Source organism: Lathamus discolor, chromosome 7, assembly GCF_037157495.1.
Source record: "Lathamus discolor isolate bLatDis1 chromosome 7, bLatDis1.hap1, whole genome shotgun sequence".
Taxonomy (NCBI): Eukaryota; Metazoa; Chordata; class Aves; order Psittaciformes; family Psittacidae; genus Lathamus; species Lathamus discolor.
This window is the reverse complement of record NC_088890.1, coordinates 2,529,335-2,546,866: the sequence shown is the minus strand read 5'-3', so window position 1 is coordinate 2,546,866 and position 17,532 is coordinate 2,529,335. Positions and strand designations below refer to the sequence as shown.

Here is a 17,532-nt window from a genome sequence, read left to right as displayed (position 1 = left end):
CAGGGCTTCTTATCTCGCACTGACATTATCCACGACATCACCATAACCGGCCAATTCAGTCCACAATTTATACATCACTGCACACACCCCCCCCAGCAGAGAATGAGCTCCACTGACTCCTTCAGGGCCTTAAAAGAATCCTTAGGCTTTAGTTTTCATTTTAAATGAATACAAGCATCCAACCGAGCTATGAACTATTAAAGCAAGATGCTACTTCAGTGATAAACCAGATATTTTCTTAGTAATTCACTTAATCACCCCATTCATGAAGCCATGCCTTTGGAATGGGATGTGCTTTGGGATTCCAAATAACACAAACAACAACAACAACAGCACATTCCATTTTCCTGAACGAAACAGTGCTATAGCACAAGGCTTGTGATACATTATCACTGCATGTGCAGCGTGTGGGTGGGAAGCAGGAGGCTGCAAGAAGACACAGATAGAACGGCTCCTACACGCGACTCCCTCCCTCTTTGCCTTTCGTTTCAGAAGCGCAGCAAACCCATGCACGCCCGCCTGGAAAACGAGCTGAGGTAATTCCATCTAGGAACATGTGACCGGTCCCGCTGCCACGAATGTTTTCCCTCTTGATCCGTATCTGAATCTCGCACGGACTGACTCACGCTGCAGCCCTGTACGTCACTCCCACCGGCAGCATCAGCCTGTCATTTGTTTCCTTTTGGAACGGGATGTTCTATAATAGCTCCAACTCCCACTCGCCATCGTTTCTGGAATTGCAGTTCTTTCACATACCTCCTTTGTTCCTGAGCAGCCAGCTTTCAACGTGTTTCTAAGGTGTTAAAAGAGGAGCAAAGAGTGGCCTGAGCACAGGGATGCCTCACCCGAAACTCTTAACAGGATGTGACTTATAACAGGATGAAGGTGTGATGTAGGATTTGCTCTTTAGGGACACAAATGAGGCCCAATACAGAACTATTGCTTCTAGCAATGCTGCTTGAAGCACAGCCCCATGTCTCATTCACAAGGCTCCTTCTTCCAGAGCCAGGGACAGGTTGTCCCAGAAACAGAAGCCAGTTCTGGATGTGTTGATAGAGCCATCAAAGCAGAACTAGCTCGGCTTTGGAGTGCCTTGCTGTGATGCTCAAATATGCAACACTCACCTTTCAGCACTTGTTTGCTTGATCTTCTGGCCCTAAAATGCTAAATCTACATCTCTGAGCAACCTGGTCTAGTGGAAGGTGTTCCTACCCATGGCAGGGGGTTGGAACTAAATGAGTTTTAAGGTCCTTCCCAGCCCAAACCATTCTAGGATCCTATGATCTCTGTCTTAGCCTGGATCAGGTGCATGCTTCAGGAGTGAATCCCTGTTCACACTGTGGCACAGTTTCAGAGCTCAGTCTACAGGACTAAGTTAGCCTGAGGTTAAAACTCCTTGTGTCAATAGTAAAGACACAGAGTCCTCAGCACCAATTGGTTGTGCTGGTTTGGTGCTCCTGTGCACCGAACTATCTGCTACTGCTGCTTGTTACTTGCCTTTTAGAGCTGAAAGTCCTGGAGCTGTTGGATCCCAGCACGCAATTGCAAAAGGAGGACCATGAAGAAGAGGAAGAGAGAAGGCTACGGTCCCCCATGGATCCCTGCCCATGGAAAGAGCAAATTCATCAGGATACACCCCTAATGCTGCCGAGTTTCCTGCTGGGAACATCCTGACAGGCAGCTGGTACAAAAGGATAGAACAGAGGGTGGAGAGAGCCAAAGAATGAAAGGATGCAGAAGATGATGGAATTTCTCCTGCTGACTTTTAGGATGCTGCTATGATCCAAGGCAGGCTAAAATGGAGTTGTCCTTACATTGAGTGCACAGTAAAATGGATGCATGGCCATGCAGAATCCAGGGTCCCCTGCTCCAAGTGCTGCTTCCCTATTTATCAGACATCTTAAACCAAATGGAAATCTTGGATTACCTCCTCAGGGTGCAGCCATTCCTAACAAGTGGGTCAATGCCAACTTGAAGCATGATAAAAAGAGCATTCCTAGCATTTTCCATAAAAAGATATCCCTTATTACCTGCCACTGGGAATAAAATGGGAATGGTCTGGAGAGAACTTGGAAAAGCAAAGCTTATATTTGCAAACTGCATAGCCTTGCCTCTGAGAAACAGAAGCTCCTGAGGCTAATGCCTGCAAGAGGATGCCCTAAGAGTCCCTGAAGAGGTTTATTCTGACCTCCTGGACCTTTGTCCAATGTACATTCATTGAGGTTAAATAAATAAGCATTAACAAATGCAAAGCTCCAGACATTCCACTGTCCTGCTTGGAGCCAAGAACTGAAGAGGCTCAACTCACATTTATATTTCCTTTGACCTAAAGACCGAGCACAGCTCACTCCATCCCAGTTATTGAGTGGAAAGACCTTTAGGGCTGCACTACCTTGCATTCAGCTGCCTGAAAGAGCTTTAGAAGCCACTATAAAGACAGATCAGCACAGCCTGGTGTTCCCTGCTCACTGCAGACACCCTCCCATGCAGCACAGGCTGGCGAGGGCACTCACAGCCCCATCCCTCACCTACTTTCACAGCAGCCCCTCCTGGTGCTGCTGTGCTGCAGGAATAGCATCGCTCAGGCTCCCAGTGCCAGCCCTCGAGCTTTGGCAGCCATCAGGACAAAAGTCAGTCTATAAACGCAAGGCATTCTATAGAGACATCGCCTACGGCTTCACCTGGGCTTACCTGGGTTGATGCGGAGGGCAGTGTTTCTCCTGACATTCGAAGGGAACGCGTGCGCTCCGGGATAGGAGGCTTCCCGGGCGCAGGGTATTGTTCGGGATTTCGTCTTTCTTCGGGGTTGTCTTGGCAACGAAGAGGGTTTGAGGGTTTGCTGCTGGAGGTGTGGGAATCGCTGGGCAGCAGAGAGCCAAACGCCTCCCGCTTGTCTCATTCCATCACCCGCTGAAACCAGGTGCTTTCCTAACCTACTGGGACACGGTGTGCTGCGGGGTGGGAGATGCAGCACGAGCCAGCACAGACACCCCCACCCCTGGTAATGTGGTTTTGGAAATAGCAAAAAGTGACATTTTTCATTAGGAAATGATGCTGATCCGATCCAGGCATCCTTACACGCTCTGTTCCCTCGCTCCCTTCAGCTACCTCCTTCTGCCCTTGTCCCAAGCCCCTCTCCAGGTTCCCTGCAGCCCCTTTAGGCACTGGAGCTGCTCTCAGGTCTCCCCTTCAGGAGCCTTCTCTTCTCCAGGCTGCCCCAGCCCAGCTCTCTCAGCCTGGCTCCAGAGCAGAGCTGCTCCAGCCCTCGCAGCATCCCCGGGGCCACCTCTGGGCTGTCTCCATCAGCTCCACATCCCTCTGGTGCTGTTATAAGTGACTTCAGCGAAGTCAATAGGGCTACTATGCACTGATTTCACTGGAAAACTGATTCCAGTATAACCCGGTTTGCCAATTTGCCCCCCATCTAAATGAGTCTTTCCTTCATGACAAGAAGAGATGCAGGACAGCTGATGCTACTACACCTGCTCAGGGACTGAGTGGAAATGCCCCATGTGCCCTTCTGGCTCAGCTCCTTCCATGGCAAACAGATCTTTATTCGCTGTGGATGAGGTCCAGGAATTATTCTGGAGAGTTTTTACAGCATCTTTGCAGACAGTTTCACATTGCTTATTCGTGCCACTTGCCTTTAGTTTTACTTACCAAAGGCATAAAATCACCCAAACAGCTGTTCAGATTCCTCTAGTTTTTTTTGTGTAGCAAAGGGAAAAAGAAGCCCAAACAGCTGTGTCAGTGCTCTCCCTATGGCAAAGTTTGTATGAAATCCATAAGATAATGGTTTTATTACCTGAGTTGCTGTATTTCTTTTTTACTAATGTGTTTTTGTGTGTTCTTAAAGAGGAATTGACCACTTACGTCGTATCTTCCTCCTCTTCCCTCAGTTGCACCATAACCCAACACAGATGTTGCAGTGATTCAGCCATCAAGAGTGAAAATTGCCCTTTCAGCACAATCCTGAAGCTATTTTGATGACAGGAATAGGATTTCAGGCTGGGGAAGGAGCCGGTTTATAGATGTGGCCTTTCTGAGGGGAGAAGCTCAGGCCATGACACCAAACACCTCCCTAGGGATGCGCAAGGGGCTGCCCGCGAAGTGCTGGCAAAGGGAATTTGTTTTCCATGCTGTATAACGAAGTCACCTGAGATGCACAGTTCTGTTCCAGCTCCTTGACAAGGTAGCTGGATCATCTTCAAGCAGAGGCCAATGACTCACCATTGCACAAGAGCCGTTGTTTTGTACTCCAGCGTGTGGAACAGCAGGGATTTGTAAGCTGCTGGCAAAATCCTCAGCCATGAGGCACTGAAATCTATACGGCCAGATGGATTTACACCAGCAGCCCCACTGCTGACATCCTGGAGTATATCCCTGCTGACAAAGGCTCAGGAAGAACTTCCCCTATGGACGTTCCGAGTTCCTCACCCATCCTGCATGGGGCAAATTTTAGCCTTCAAAGCTCTGGTGCTCCTTCTATGCTATCACCAGCTCACCATGAGAGGCTTCCACCCCGCTGCCTCAAGGCACCACACCACAGTCCAAGCCTTAAGCCCTGTCCCAGGGCTCATCCGCTGAGTCCCTTACCAACAAGCCCTCCTAAGAGCACAATTCCATTGCTATAAGGGAGCTTCCTGATTTATGGATGTGTCCCCCATAAATTGCTTATTGATATTTTCTTCCCCCACTTCTGTCCTTGGATTATTATTAACTTTGCAGAACAAAGTGAAGGCACTGAAGTGCCTGAAAATCGCCAGGCGCAGCACAGGTGTTACAGCAAATGGGATGCATGATAAGAGCAGTGATGATAATTATAGTAATAATTAAATCAGTTATTGCTGTTATTATTCCTCCTCCTATTCCTACAATATTTGACAAATACAGGCTCCAGTTTCTGAGCCTGAAGAAACAGTTTCAGGTGACACAGAGTGCAAAGAGAAAACAGCTTTATATGGTTAAAACACATCTATAGGCAATATTGATACACTATTATACAGGGATTTTGTATTAACTTATTTTGCTGAGCTTTCTTAAGTTGCTTTTGGGCTCACAGCATAAGGACAGTCTATAGCTAAATACCTGAAATTTGTTTATAATTTTATATATGAAATATACGAATATATATATGTAAGAAGGATCCTCTTCCAGGGGAAACCACAGCCGAATTATAACTGAGTCTAAAGGAGAATTTCATTCTCCTCTAAATCATTCCCTTTTGAGACATTTTCTTCATATGAAATAGCTGGATGCAATTCCCCCTCTATGTACTAAGCCTGTGTTATTACAATTCCAGCATGATCTACGTTTCTTCGGAGTCTAACAAGATCATGAATCAGGAAATAGCACTGCACTTTATATTATGTATTTATTTATTGTGTTAGGAGGAAATTTACCTTGGTCCAGAGAACAAAATTAGGCTGCTACAGCCTTGGTTTCATATAAGTTATTTTCCTCTCAAAGCCTAAGCCCTTTGGACAGGAATTTATTTCACTGGTACTGAATGATTCTCTCACCGCCTCCAGGTATGATTTCTATACCTCTCCTCCTGCTTCCAATTTCAGATCCATTACTTGAATGCTTGGAAACATGAAATATAATATCAACAAGCACAAAGGGAGAAAGTCTGCAGCGTGGAGGGAATGTCTTTTGTTCCTTTTCAATCCTTTGGTAATTAAAGAAATCCCACTCAGTGATGTGATGCGTTCAGTGACATGATTATACTTCATGTCTTAGTCTTTTGTTTGAAGTTTAGGGGCTGGTTGGCCATTTGGAATAATGTCCCATTGATCATATATGAGCGATGGGTAATGACAGCATCAGGACTATAAATGAGAATTAGTAACAACTTCACGCATAGGTGGTGTGAAGGCAGCTGAGTGGGCTCGGCTCAATCGGAGCACAGTGGGTTGTGTAACGAAGCTGCAGAGCTCTCAGCACAGCCCAGCTCGTGCTGCTTCCTCAGCTGCGGGTTTCAGGGTGTCACAGACCCAGGTCGAGAGCTTCTGCTGCAGAAATGCATTGGGTCAGGTTGCATGGAGCAGTTTGAACACTGAGGCTGCCCTGGTGATTCCGAGCTGATTCCTTGAGGTTGTGGGTGTTTGTGAGATGAGATGGGAACCATTGAGAGGCATGGAGCACCTCTGCTGTGAGGAGAGGCTGAGAGAGCTGGGCTGGAGAAGAGAAGGCTCCTTAAGGGAAGACTTTAGAGCAGCTCCAGTGCCTAAAGGAGCTGCAGGAAACCTGGAGAGGGGCTTTGGACAAGGGCCTGTAGGGACAGGCCAAGGGGAATGGCTTGAACCTACCAGAGAGGAGATTCAGGCTGGATGGGGGAAGAATTCTTTACAATGAAGGTGGTAAAACACTGGCACAGGTTGGCCAGAGAGGAGGTGGATGCCCCATCCCTGGAAACATTCAAGGCCAAGCTGGATGTGGTTCTGGGCAACCTGATCTAGTTGAAGATGTCCCTGCTCATCGCAGGGGGGTTGGACTAGATGAGCTTTGAAGGTCCCTTCCAAAACTATTCTATGATTCTACAACTAGAAACAAGGACTATTCTGCAGACAGTTCATGGGATGACCCTTGAGCAGTGAAAGACAACTTGACATGGAATGTGTACTAAGAAATGTAAATATGAAAGTGGGAAATTACACCACAGAATATGAAAGAGCTCAATGTATTTACAATACAACAGTAATTACCCTTTATAATACTAAAAATATCAGTGAAGAACACTATGAGAACTTTGCTAAGTGTCCAAACGTGTTCCTATTGCTCTATTTGATAACTCTGCAAGAACTTAAGCCTCAAAGACTCGGAGTCCCCATGAGATTAGATCGTATTCACACACAACACAGAAGAGAGAAGTTAAATGAGCAAATGGCAAGTTTATCTCACACTGACGAGTTATAAAATCATTAAGCAAGTAAAAGTTTATTGGGGTCACTGGCTGTGGCCCAGCGAGGATTTCACAACGCTATCAGCAGGGTGTTGAAACACTGAAAGACGCAAACAAGGCAGCAACCAACTGCTGGGGTTCAGAGCAGCACTCTCATTGCAGAAACGCTCTCTCAAGTATTTCTTAGATAAGAAACTGTTTATCAGCATGTGCCTGGGCTCTTCTTGGAATCAAGGTCCCTGCGAGGTTCGCCACATACATCAACGTTCCCTCGGTGCTTTGGGATTTCTTCCCGTCCATGCACCAGGAGCACAGAAGAGGTGGATGTACAGCAGGTATATACACTTAGGAAGAGGTGTGACATATAAATATGATGGATATTTACTTAGTGATTTGAGCTGAGATAGAGAGTAACTGGTACTTCTGTCACTTGCTCTTGTGCACACAGAAAAAACCCTCTCAAGAACATGGGTGGATGTTCTCTTAAGAACATGGATGGATAGGAATATGTCAAAGCAGGAGCACAAGGAAAGGTAGAGCTCATGCAGCTGCTTACACAATAGAAAATCGGAACACTGAAATGAAACATAAAACCGAGGTGTAACCTATGTGAAGACAACGAAACATGCTCCGGACACCCAGCAAAACCCCAGTGTAATTGTATTAACCATGTAGCATCCTTTGAAACGGAGCATTTCTGATCTTCTCTCTGTGACGTATCATTTCTTTAGAATCATAGAATCACAGAATAGTTAGGCTTGGAAAGCTTATCCAGTTCCAACCCCCCTGCCATGGGCAGGGACACCTCACACTAAACCATCCCACCCAAGGCTCTGTCCAACCTGGCCTTGAACACTGCCAGGGATGGAGCACTCACAGCCTCCCTGGGCAACCCATTCCAGTGCCTCACCACCCTCACAGGAAAGAATTTCCTCCTTAGATCCAATCTAAACTTCCCCTGTTTCAGTTTTAACCCGTTACCCCTTGTCCTATTACTATAGTCCCTGATGAAGAGTCGCTCCCCAGCATCCTCATAGGCCATCTAGGAAACATTTCAGCCTGGGTTTCAGCACACACTGAAGTTTAAAACCAACATAAATGTAAATACTTGCTGATGCCAAACTTCATTCTCTTCACACAAGAAGAAATGATGCAGTTTTGTATCAGGGTTACATTGGAACCAAGATGATTTCTGTACTGTCTCTGCAATTCTTTACCAAAAACACTTGATGAAGCACAATGTGTAACTCGCAGGCTTTGTAAGCCCAGGGAAACTTCTCTCAACAGCAGACTTACAAATCCCAGGCTGGTTTCTGTTGGAAGGGAGCTTAAAGCCCATCCAGCTCCAACCCCTGCCATGGGCAGGGACCCTTTCCACTGGAGCAGCTTGCTCCAAGCCCCTGTGTCCAACCTGGCCTTGAGCACTGCCAGGGATGGGGTAAATGTTCCTACAAAACAAGCTGTACTGTAACCTGCTTTTAACCTAACTGCCAGGTACTACAGAGGGAATGCTTTGGGAGGTGGCACCAGGTTTTTGAAGGAGCTACCCAGTACTACGGATCTCATGGAAAACCAGACCTATTTCACAGAACCAATCAGTGACTATACCCCACATCCTCTTAGGAGAAGGGAAACATCTCACCAGCATAACATAAGGCCACCACCACCCAGTCAGAATGCAGGGCAAGCCTCAAGCGGTGCATCACAGCATGAATTCTATTATCAGGCCGCTTGGTACAACCGCTCAGATTGACTGATCACAAACATGCAACTTCTGTAGCCAGGTCTACTCCATTGCTTAGAAATCACCCTCCATAAAAAGCAACCACTCGATATATCTGTGTTTGTATACACAGATCCATCAATATTTAAAACTGTACACTATAAATTCAAAGATTCATTGTTCTGAGCGCTCACCATTAAAAGAAGAATAAATGTTAGCAATAAAAACCCCAACAGAATGAACACTGAGAGCCCAGCCTAAAGATCTACGAGGGATCTCATAAACACATAGTAAACATCCTCACTGATGGATTCCACAGAGGCGAAAAACTCTCTATTACCCGCACAGCACATCATTTACAAACCATCTCTTTCTGCCTGGATACAAAGAAGTAAAGCAGAGCATTTCACATAGTACTTGTAAAATTCAAAGTTTCAAGCCAAGGAAAACAACCAAGATTAGAGCTGCTCAACAAAACTTTATCTCCATTCACACGGCGTCTTTTTATTCTTATAACTTGTCGATGAACCAGTAAATGAGACTCTTAACTGTCAGTACTGGTAGATATCATGGCTTTGGGTGCACAAAGATTAATTAAACAGTATGGGCTTGAATCACGCCAACACCACAGGCAACTGCTGTGGGGTTTGCCACCCAATGCGTTGGTAAGGGATTAGGGTGTTTGCTCTCGATTCGTACTCTGGTGCCCTAAGCCTTGAAGAATGTAGTAAGTCCTGGCAATTTCTGTTGGCTCGTGTCCCTCACACATGGGCTGTGTGTGACCAAGAGTAGCTTCTCATGAAGAACACAGCAGTAGAGTCGAGTGTGCTCTGCCAAAAAGCCCCTGGGAAGCCGGGTTTGTTGGCACATCCCTACCTTCAAGCAAGCAGCCAGCGGGGGTCCATCTCTGAGCTACCTCCAGGCAAAACTGGCACAGGTCTCTTCAAACGCAGAATCTGAAAGGGAAATTACAGAGGATAGGATTGGTAAAGAGGGGGAGGCAGGAGAAATATGCACCAAAGAATATGCACAGACAGAATGGGAATATTGCTCTGTTACAAATCACATTTACATACATAGAACACACACAGGGTCCTGTTTCTCCTGGCATTCAGCCCTGGGTGGTGAAACAGGGGATGCTCTGGGTTGCAGTGGTCCATTCTTTTTCCAGCTGGTCAGATTCCAGCTGAAGGACCCCCCCTAGCACCACACGGTGTTGGCAACAAGGACTTGCAAGATGAGTTGATGCCTTCACAGAGGTGCTAAAGGTGGAATTTAGCTGCTGAAATTCCTACTGCCTTCCCATCTCATTCTTATCCTCTCCTAGGTCACAGCAGAAAAGGAAACACAACTAACCGCGGGTCACAAACTACCTCTTGTGGTCCATCACACGAAAACCTTATATTCTGGAGCTGAAGTGAGATAACATTTGAGAAAAGGAGAAGAAAACATGCATCCAAGAGAAAAAACGTGGCATAAAGCACATAGAACAGCTAAAGAAAAAAGGAATGACAACAAACAAGCTCTGCAGTCAAGGAAAGGGTGAAATCTTTGCCCCACTGAAGTCCGTGAGCTGTTGGCCAGAAAGCTGTAGACAGCTTTGTTTTATCCAGGGTTTTTAATTAGTGATTAAATGATTCAATGGCAACTCAGCTGGTTTAAGAAGGAAAACAGAACATAGAACAGTCCCATAGAACAGCTCCAGTGTGCTTCTCCCTGCCCTGCCTCCCCTTTGGGAGGTACAGGTCATACACAGCTTTCTTATGGGCAGCTTGACAGGTATTTCATTGAACCTGGGTTGAAATCTGCAGCTTCCCAGGCCCTGTCTCCTTCCCCAGTTTGGGATGAAGAGAGGAAACACCTGCTAATGACACCAGAGACAGGGCAAAGAGTAGAAGCCATGTGTCAGCAGAAAGCACACAGCCTCTGCAGCACAAACACAGCCTGTCTGACGGTGGATCGAGTATATGAAGAAACAGGAAGCTGCATCCATTTAATTGAGGTATATTCAAATGGATTGGAATGATTCTGGGGTGACATACCCCAAATAAATAAGGCATCTCACCACCTGAAGGTATAAGTCACTACGTTAAAAGCCCCACCGCCCAAATGATCTATTCACAGCGCACACTTCTCTTACTTTGCTTGGTTTTCCTGCTTTTTCCCCTCTCCAAAGTGCATCAGTTTCTATGGAAACAGCACACGTCACGGGGATGGACAGAACTTGGTGACATCCCCAAGCACAGACAGAAAACACAGTTTAAATATGAACTTTGCCATCTCTGCCATAAGCTGAGGAAGGCAATGAGTGTTTCCACTGCACACACACATGTACATGCGTCAGTGTGTGTGCACGCTCTTCCTCCCATCACGCCTGTTACACACATGCAATGCCCCAGCTCCCTGGGCCAGCAGGCAGCAGAAGGCTCAGCAGAATCCATTCCATCCTCTTCTGCTTTAATATAGCTGAAAATTGCTTTGACAGCTGAATAGCTTCTTTGTTTATAGCTCCTTCTTAGCTGACTCTGCTGCATTATGTAGCTTTGTAAAGAGATTACTTTGTCAAGAACTGAACATATATGGTCTGAGCATGAACAATTCAGCCTGATGAACTGCATTCATTTTATATGACGTACGGGGCTGCAATCCTGCTGCCTTTAATATGTCTGCTTTTCTCTATGGGTTTCAGTTCCTGATCTTTCTTGGGGTCTTTGGGATTATTTTCTTTCCCTGTATCTTTCCAGGAAGGGTAATTTTCAGTAAGTCAAATCTCAATATGTTCTATCTTGCCCTAAATGCTGTACTGAACCCAGGTTTTGGCTGCATATAACAGGAGATCATCATTATCCACTGAGCTAATTATCCACCTGCAAATACCCCGTTCCTGCCCTAAACTGCCACAGCTTTGTTAGTGTTTGATTCAGTATTGCAACACAGCAGTGATCCAACAAAGGCTTAGGAAACAGACCCTGCTATAGGGGACATCGTATGGAACATGTACAGCTTCTTCCCCTGTCCCTTCACCCCCAGCCCTAAAAGCAACCCTAAGTGGGCAGATCTCCATTTACATGACTGCAGTACAGCTGCATATGAGCCAGCTCCTTGTCTTTACAAAGTCAGGTCAAACCATAAGAGCAAACCCACCATGCACACCCTTGCTGGCACTACCAGGGCCTTGCACTGGGTACTGAATGAACTCCGCTGGCCATCGCCTTGGATGGTGCTGCAGTTGACTGCACCGGTGGTCTCTTACTACTGGTGAACTTCCTACTTCCAGCCATGGCTTGCTTTGAAATTACCTTATTCCAGGTTCACCTTGTGCCCAGAGGCACAACACAAACTCAGGGCATTGTTCCCTAGTTTCTCCTGGCTTCTTCCTCAATCCCTTCCTCAGTTTTTTAACCAAACACCATTAACTCTGATGGGCAGATGGTACGGTCCAGTCTAAAGATGACCAAGCACATTAATCGTCCTAACAGCAAAATTCCTATTGACTTTATAGTAGGCGTTACTTTGATCTGAGGCTGAGAGCTTTACTTAGAGACATCCCTGGAGGTTTTCCTTGCGTGGGACACGGAGCTGGGCCTGGAAGCATCTTGCATTTCAACAGTTTTTGCTCAGCCCGTGCACTGGCAGAACTCCAGTTCACACTACGCCCTCCATATTGCACTTGGTGGCATTTCACCACTTCTGAAAATACCAACCTTTGCTAAAAACAGAGGGGAGGTTTGATAGACAAATCCCTCCTTATCTCTTAGTCATAAACCACCATCCGCTTCAGATGGTTTAAAGAGCTTCATACACAATCACCTTAAAAAATATACAAGAAAAAGGCTTAGTTGCAAATCACTGTTTGAAAACAGAAGATGCAGAGATTCCTCACAACCTTGTTTGCTCCCACTCATACTCTTAATGTGCACATATTTCCCAAGAGTTGGCACAATATGTGCTAATTTGTTGAATACATATAGATTTTAAATTCACCATCTGCACTGAAGTTGTCTGCAGTAGAAACCAGTGTCTTGACCAATGAATTCCTTATCTTCCAACCCTTCAGCAGACCATAGAATCATAGAATCACAGAATAGTTCGGGTTGGAAAGGACCTCAAGATCATCCAGCTCCTGCCATGGGCAGGGACACCTCACACTAAACCATGGCACCCAAGGCTTCATCCAACCTGGCCTTGAACACTGCCAGGGATGGAGCACTCACAACCTCCCTGGGCAACCCATTCCAGTGCCTCACCACCCTCACAGGAAAGAATTTCCTCCTTAGATCCAATCTAAACTTCCCCTGTTTCAGTTTGAACCCATTACCCCTTGTCCTATCACTTCAGTCCCTAATGAAGAGTCCCTCCCCAGCACCCCTATAGGCCCCCTTCAGGTACTGGAAGGCTGCTATGAGGTCCCCACGCAGCCTTCTCTTCTCCAGGCTGAACAGCCCCAACTTCCTCAGCCTGTCTTCATACGGGAGGTGCTCCAGTCCCTGACCATCCTCGTGGCCTCCTCTGGCCTTGCCATAAGGAATTCAGACGATGGACAGCTGTCTATTGCTGGGGAAAAAAATTACACTGACCATGCAATGTTCATAGGGTGGTTTGGGTTGAAGAGATCTTTAAGCTCACCCAGCTCCAACCCCTGCCACGGGCAGGGACCCCTTCCACTGGAGCAGCTTGCTCCAAGCCCCTGTGTCCAACCTGGCCTTGAGCACTGCCAGGGATGGAATGGCACCCATTGACATAACTGACTAACGGCTGCACAGGAGTGACGGAAGCAATCGTTCTTGTTGTACTGGGACTCCTCAGGTGCAGCAAGAAGTCATGGGATGCTCAGAGAGCCAGTAAATTTCCACAGCCGGTTTCCGTGCTTCACCCCCCCTTGTGGCAAACCTGCCCGAACCACCAGACATGTCTCAATCGGTCCGGAACCTGCTCTGCCGCAGGAGCCCCTGGAAACTCCCAGGCCAGCAGACACCAGCTGGATGGGGCCCTGGTTGGTGCCAACAGAGGCGGCAGTGATTTGCACCCTCACCCATTGGGTGCGTTGGTGGGAAAGGGCTGAAGTCAATTGGATGAAATACACCAAAGGCACTGTGTAAAAGAGAGCATGAGGGATTAAAAAGAACTGTTGTGGTCTGCCCAGGAGATGGAAATGGTTTCCAAGATCAGACAGCCTCACTACAGACAAAATGAGAAGTAGAGAGGGGAAGGAAGATGTGTCATCACGTTGCAGCATGCTCCTTCCGGAGTAAATAATACAGATTTGCATGTGCTAAGTGTGCCTCGCGCTTTCCTTCAAGGAGAGCTCTGTATTGTTAATAGGCAGATGGTTGATTTCCATGTTCACATGTCTTCTCATTTCAGTGCTGCTGGCACCTACAAATCTGGATTTAAGTCTCCAAAACCATCTAAAATCTTTGCCTCTGACTAGTCTTAGCTGTTCCCTGCCAGTGTATGAAAACGACTATACTTCTATGAGGCTAAAAACAAGCTAAACATATCCCAAGAGGGATATATGGGTCACTGAGTGCCAGCCTACAATGCCGTAAGAAAACCGAGGCTCGTGCTACTTCTGACTGGCTCAACCAAGGTTGACCTGCACCAAGCTCCTCACATACTTAACCAGAAAGGAGATCTTGTGTGCTCTGATTTGCAGTAAGATAACTGAAAACACAAGGGCTGATGCTGTTATCGGGTGGGTACTTCCCTTGTTCAGAGAGCTTGGGGCCTGCCACGTTGGGAAAGTGACCATGGTTGGAGCAGAACCACAGGCCCAGCTCTCAGTACCCATGCACTGGCAGATGTAAAGGTGCTGGATGTGCATGTGATTGGCATTAGCAGGCCAGACCACTATGGATCAAAGGCATCTGCAGAGCTGAGTAACTCAAGGAAGTCCAAAGTTATTGCAAATGGATCTTTACTGTCAGTGACAAGTTTTGCATAAGGATTCGCAAGCTTCCATTGTGTCTAAGCCAAATAGCTTCTAAAAGAAACTTTGGAAATCCTAAACCAGACAGAATTACTCTAAAGAAGCTCCAGTGCGGTTTTCTCTGATGAGAAGGGATAGGTGCAAGCACTTCCTCATTCTCTCATCTCCAAGACAGGCAGCATGATTTTGGACAACCACAACAGCCCGGCTCACCCAAAAGGGGTTGTTTCAAGTTCTCCCTCAGCAGGGCAAAAGCCCACTCCAAAAGAAGCGATGGGGAATGAATCCTCGACAGCCGCTGCCCTCACTTGAATGCTACCAGGGTTTTCCAGTCCTGCTCTGTAAACAGGAATTGCCTTTGGACCCTTAAAGCCCACTCACTATATCATTCTGGAATGGCGTTAATCCGTCTATCATGGAGGTCAAAGCAAGTTTTCTATTCCAAGCTCTGTGAAACACATCTCCTTCCCAGGCACTCACTTGCAGGGAACAAAATCCAGTCGGCTGAAATGGTCCGTCTGTAACAGGATGCCAGAGCAGGGACCTGGGGCAGTGTAAGTGAGGCATTTTGGAGCTGTGAGACCTCCAGACTGGAGGCTGAGCCCTTCATGAGGCAATGCTGGTTCAGTGCCAGGCAAGGAAGCAGCAGAGTTTTCTCACTGCTTCCTTACCAAGGACAATGGTCTATTCAGACAATACTATGAGGGTGCTGAGGCGCTGGCACAGGGTGCCCAGAGAAGCTGTGGCTGCCCCATCCCTGGCAGTGCTCAAGGCCAGGCTGGACACAGGGGCTTGGAGCAAGCTGCTCCAGTGGAAGGGGTCCCTGCCCGTGGCAGGGCTTGGAGCTGGAGGAGCTTCAAGGTCCCTTCCAACCCAAACCAGGCTGGGATTCTATGAACACCAGCTGGAGCAGCCACAGCCTCACCTCCTACCCAAGGTCCAGCTTGGCCTTGCCATGATGCTCCCCATCAACAACCACGCACCTTGCCTGCCCTTGCCGTGCTTTCACCTTACCTAGCACGTTCACAACAGTCCTTTCCCATCCATTCAACAGCACTGATGACAGCCAGAGCCTGGGTAAGACCGGGGCTTGTGGTTACACGCGACAACATCCCAACCTTGGAGTCACGTTGGCTGGAGCAATGACTGATGTGTGCTGCAGCACAAACACTGATACCCAGGGTGTGGTAAGCTGGGGGTTAGCCGAGGACCCTCCACTTCTCTTTCACACATTTCTGTGTATATTCCTCGGGTCCAGAGCGCACATTGGCTTTGCTGATAAACTTATCAGGAGCAGAGTGAAACATCCGTTTCGTTTGTACTGTTTACACAGAGCCTGTTTCTCCAGTTGGCAAGTCGGGATTGAGTGAACAGAGTGTCCCTGTATTTTCTTCCATCCCCCATAAATATTGCTCCTGGTGGTGTGCGCTACGTGTCAGAAGATGGGGAGGGAGATGCTGTGCCAGGGGCCAGACCTCCACCATCCCATCCTGGAGGTCTTCTACCCTATACATCCTTCCCAGCCCCTAGAGATGAGGAAAGGCTGTGGCACAGTACGTGGATGCCGATTACATCTCCAAACAGGAGGAACACACAATCGGTGGGATCCGCCTGCTCTCTAGCCCCTTTGTGCTCAGGGGCAGAAACACAAATAAGCCTCAATGTCTTTTTCCTGCTTATATGAACCGAGATCCGTTTTTCAATAGCAGGGCCTGGCAGATAAGTATTCCCTTTTCTTGCTATTTGTTTTTTGGGAGGAAAAGCCTTTCACCAGCTCCTATCACACTCCCCTCCAGCCCTCAGGAGGTGCAATGGGGCAGCAGGTAGAGCTGAGATCCAGGGATGCTCCTACCCCATACCATGCCAGCCCTGCACAGCCTATGCACAGGCAGCTCAGGGCACAGCCGCCTGCTAGGGGGTCTGGGCTTTTGCAAGTAGATGATTCCCAGGACCCTCCAGCATAGGGTTTGGTTGAAGCATCAAGTGTAGGACAGATGATGGTGTCCCAGGGTGTTCTCAGCTCACCTCTCCTCTCTTGCATTGTCTCAGAACAGCACCATACATTTCATGAGTGAGTTTTCCTCCTGAACAAATGGCATCACACCAGCATTGCGAATAGCTGGTGTTGTTTCAGAAGGACCACAGAGACGGGAGCAGGTTGGAATGGCAACAATCCTCCCAACAAGCCCAGGCACCGCTGGCAGCCGCCGCATCCACCCTTCACCCACTCGCAGCATGTAACGTCCTGCACCGCGCCAGCATCCCCGAGCCCATCCAAAGCAATGCACTCAGGACACCAGCAACTGCCTTTCCCCTGCTCAAACCCACCAAAAGGGGCATTTAAAACCCTGCTCTTTCTGAGAAGCACCAAGTGACAAATCCAGCTCTGTGCAGAGCCAACAGAGGTGCCCTGCAGACAGTAACATGCGACGAGGACTCAGCATTTGAACTTTAGTGTCTTATTGCACTTGGAGAATTCCCTGAGTAGTTTCTAGGTTACTTCCTAGGTTACCCAGAGCAATCTCTGGGTAAAGTAGGTCAAAGCTCTTAACCTTGTCTAAACCTCAGTGTGTCAATATATAAAGTGAAGGCAATGGGACCAGTTGTCCTCTGCTTGTTCTGCATAGAGTTCAACCTTGTGGAAAGGCCACACAACACCTCTCTCCTTCATTAGAGCCCAAATTCAGGACAGCAGAGAAGAGCTGAACGTTGGCGAAGGCAGCTCAAGAGTAGGAGAGCTCAAGAGTAGAGACAGAAGGCAGCTCAAGAGTAGAGACAGCTAAAGTAGGAACATCTTTACAGATCACGCTATCTGGAATCTCAGGAAGCACTATAGGAACAAAGAGATTCCATCACCTGCTGCGCTGCGTCCTGGATGCAGCTTTTCCCTCCTGTGATACTACAGTACATCCCAGCCTTGTGGCCTGCTACTCTACATACACTGTTCCTCCACCTACACCAACATTCTCCATCACA

At 47.5% G+C, this 17,532-nt stretch overlaps 1 protein-coding gene across 5 annotated transcripts in view; it reads right to left on the bottom strand.

Annotated features, from left to right (window-relative positions):
• SLC6A6 (solute carrier family 6 member 6) overlaps nucleotides 1-17,532 on the bottom strand; it is a 163,686-nt gene that overhangs the window by 90,348 nt on the left and 55,806 nt on the right. For all 5 annotated transcript variants that reach the window (XM_065687497.1, XM_065687498.1, XM_065687496.1 and 2 more), the window contains exon 2: nucleotides 9,504-9,583. The gene's annotated coding sequence lies outside the window, so the exon portion shown is untranslated. The remainder of the gene's footprint in view (nucleotides 1-9,503; nucleotides 9,584-17,532) is intronic.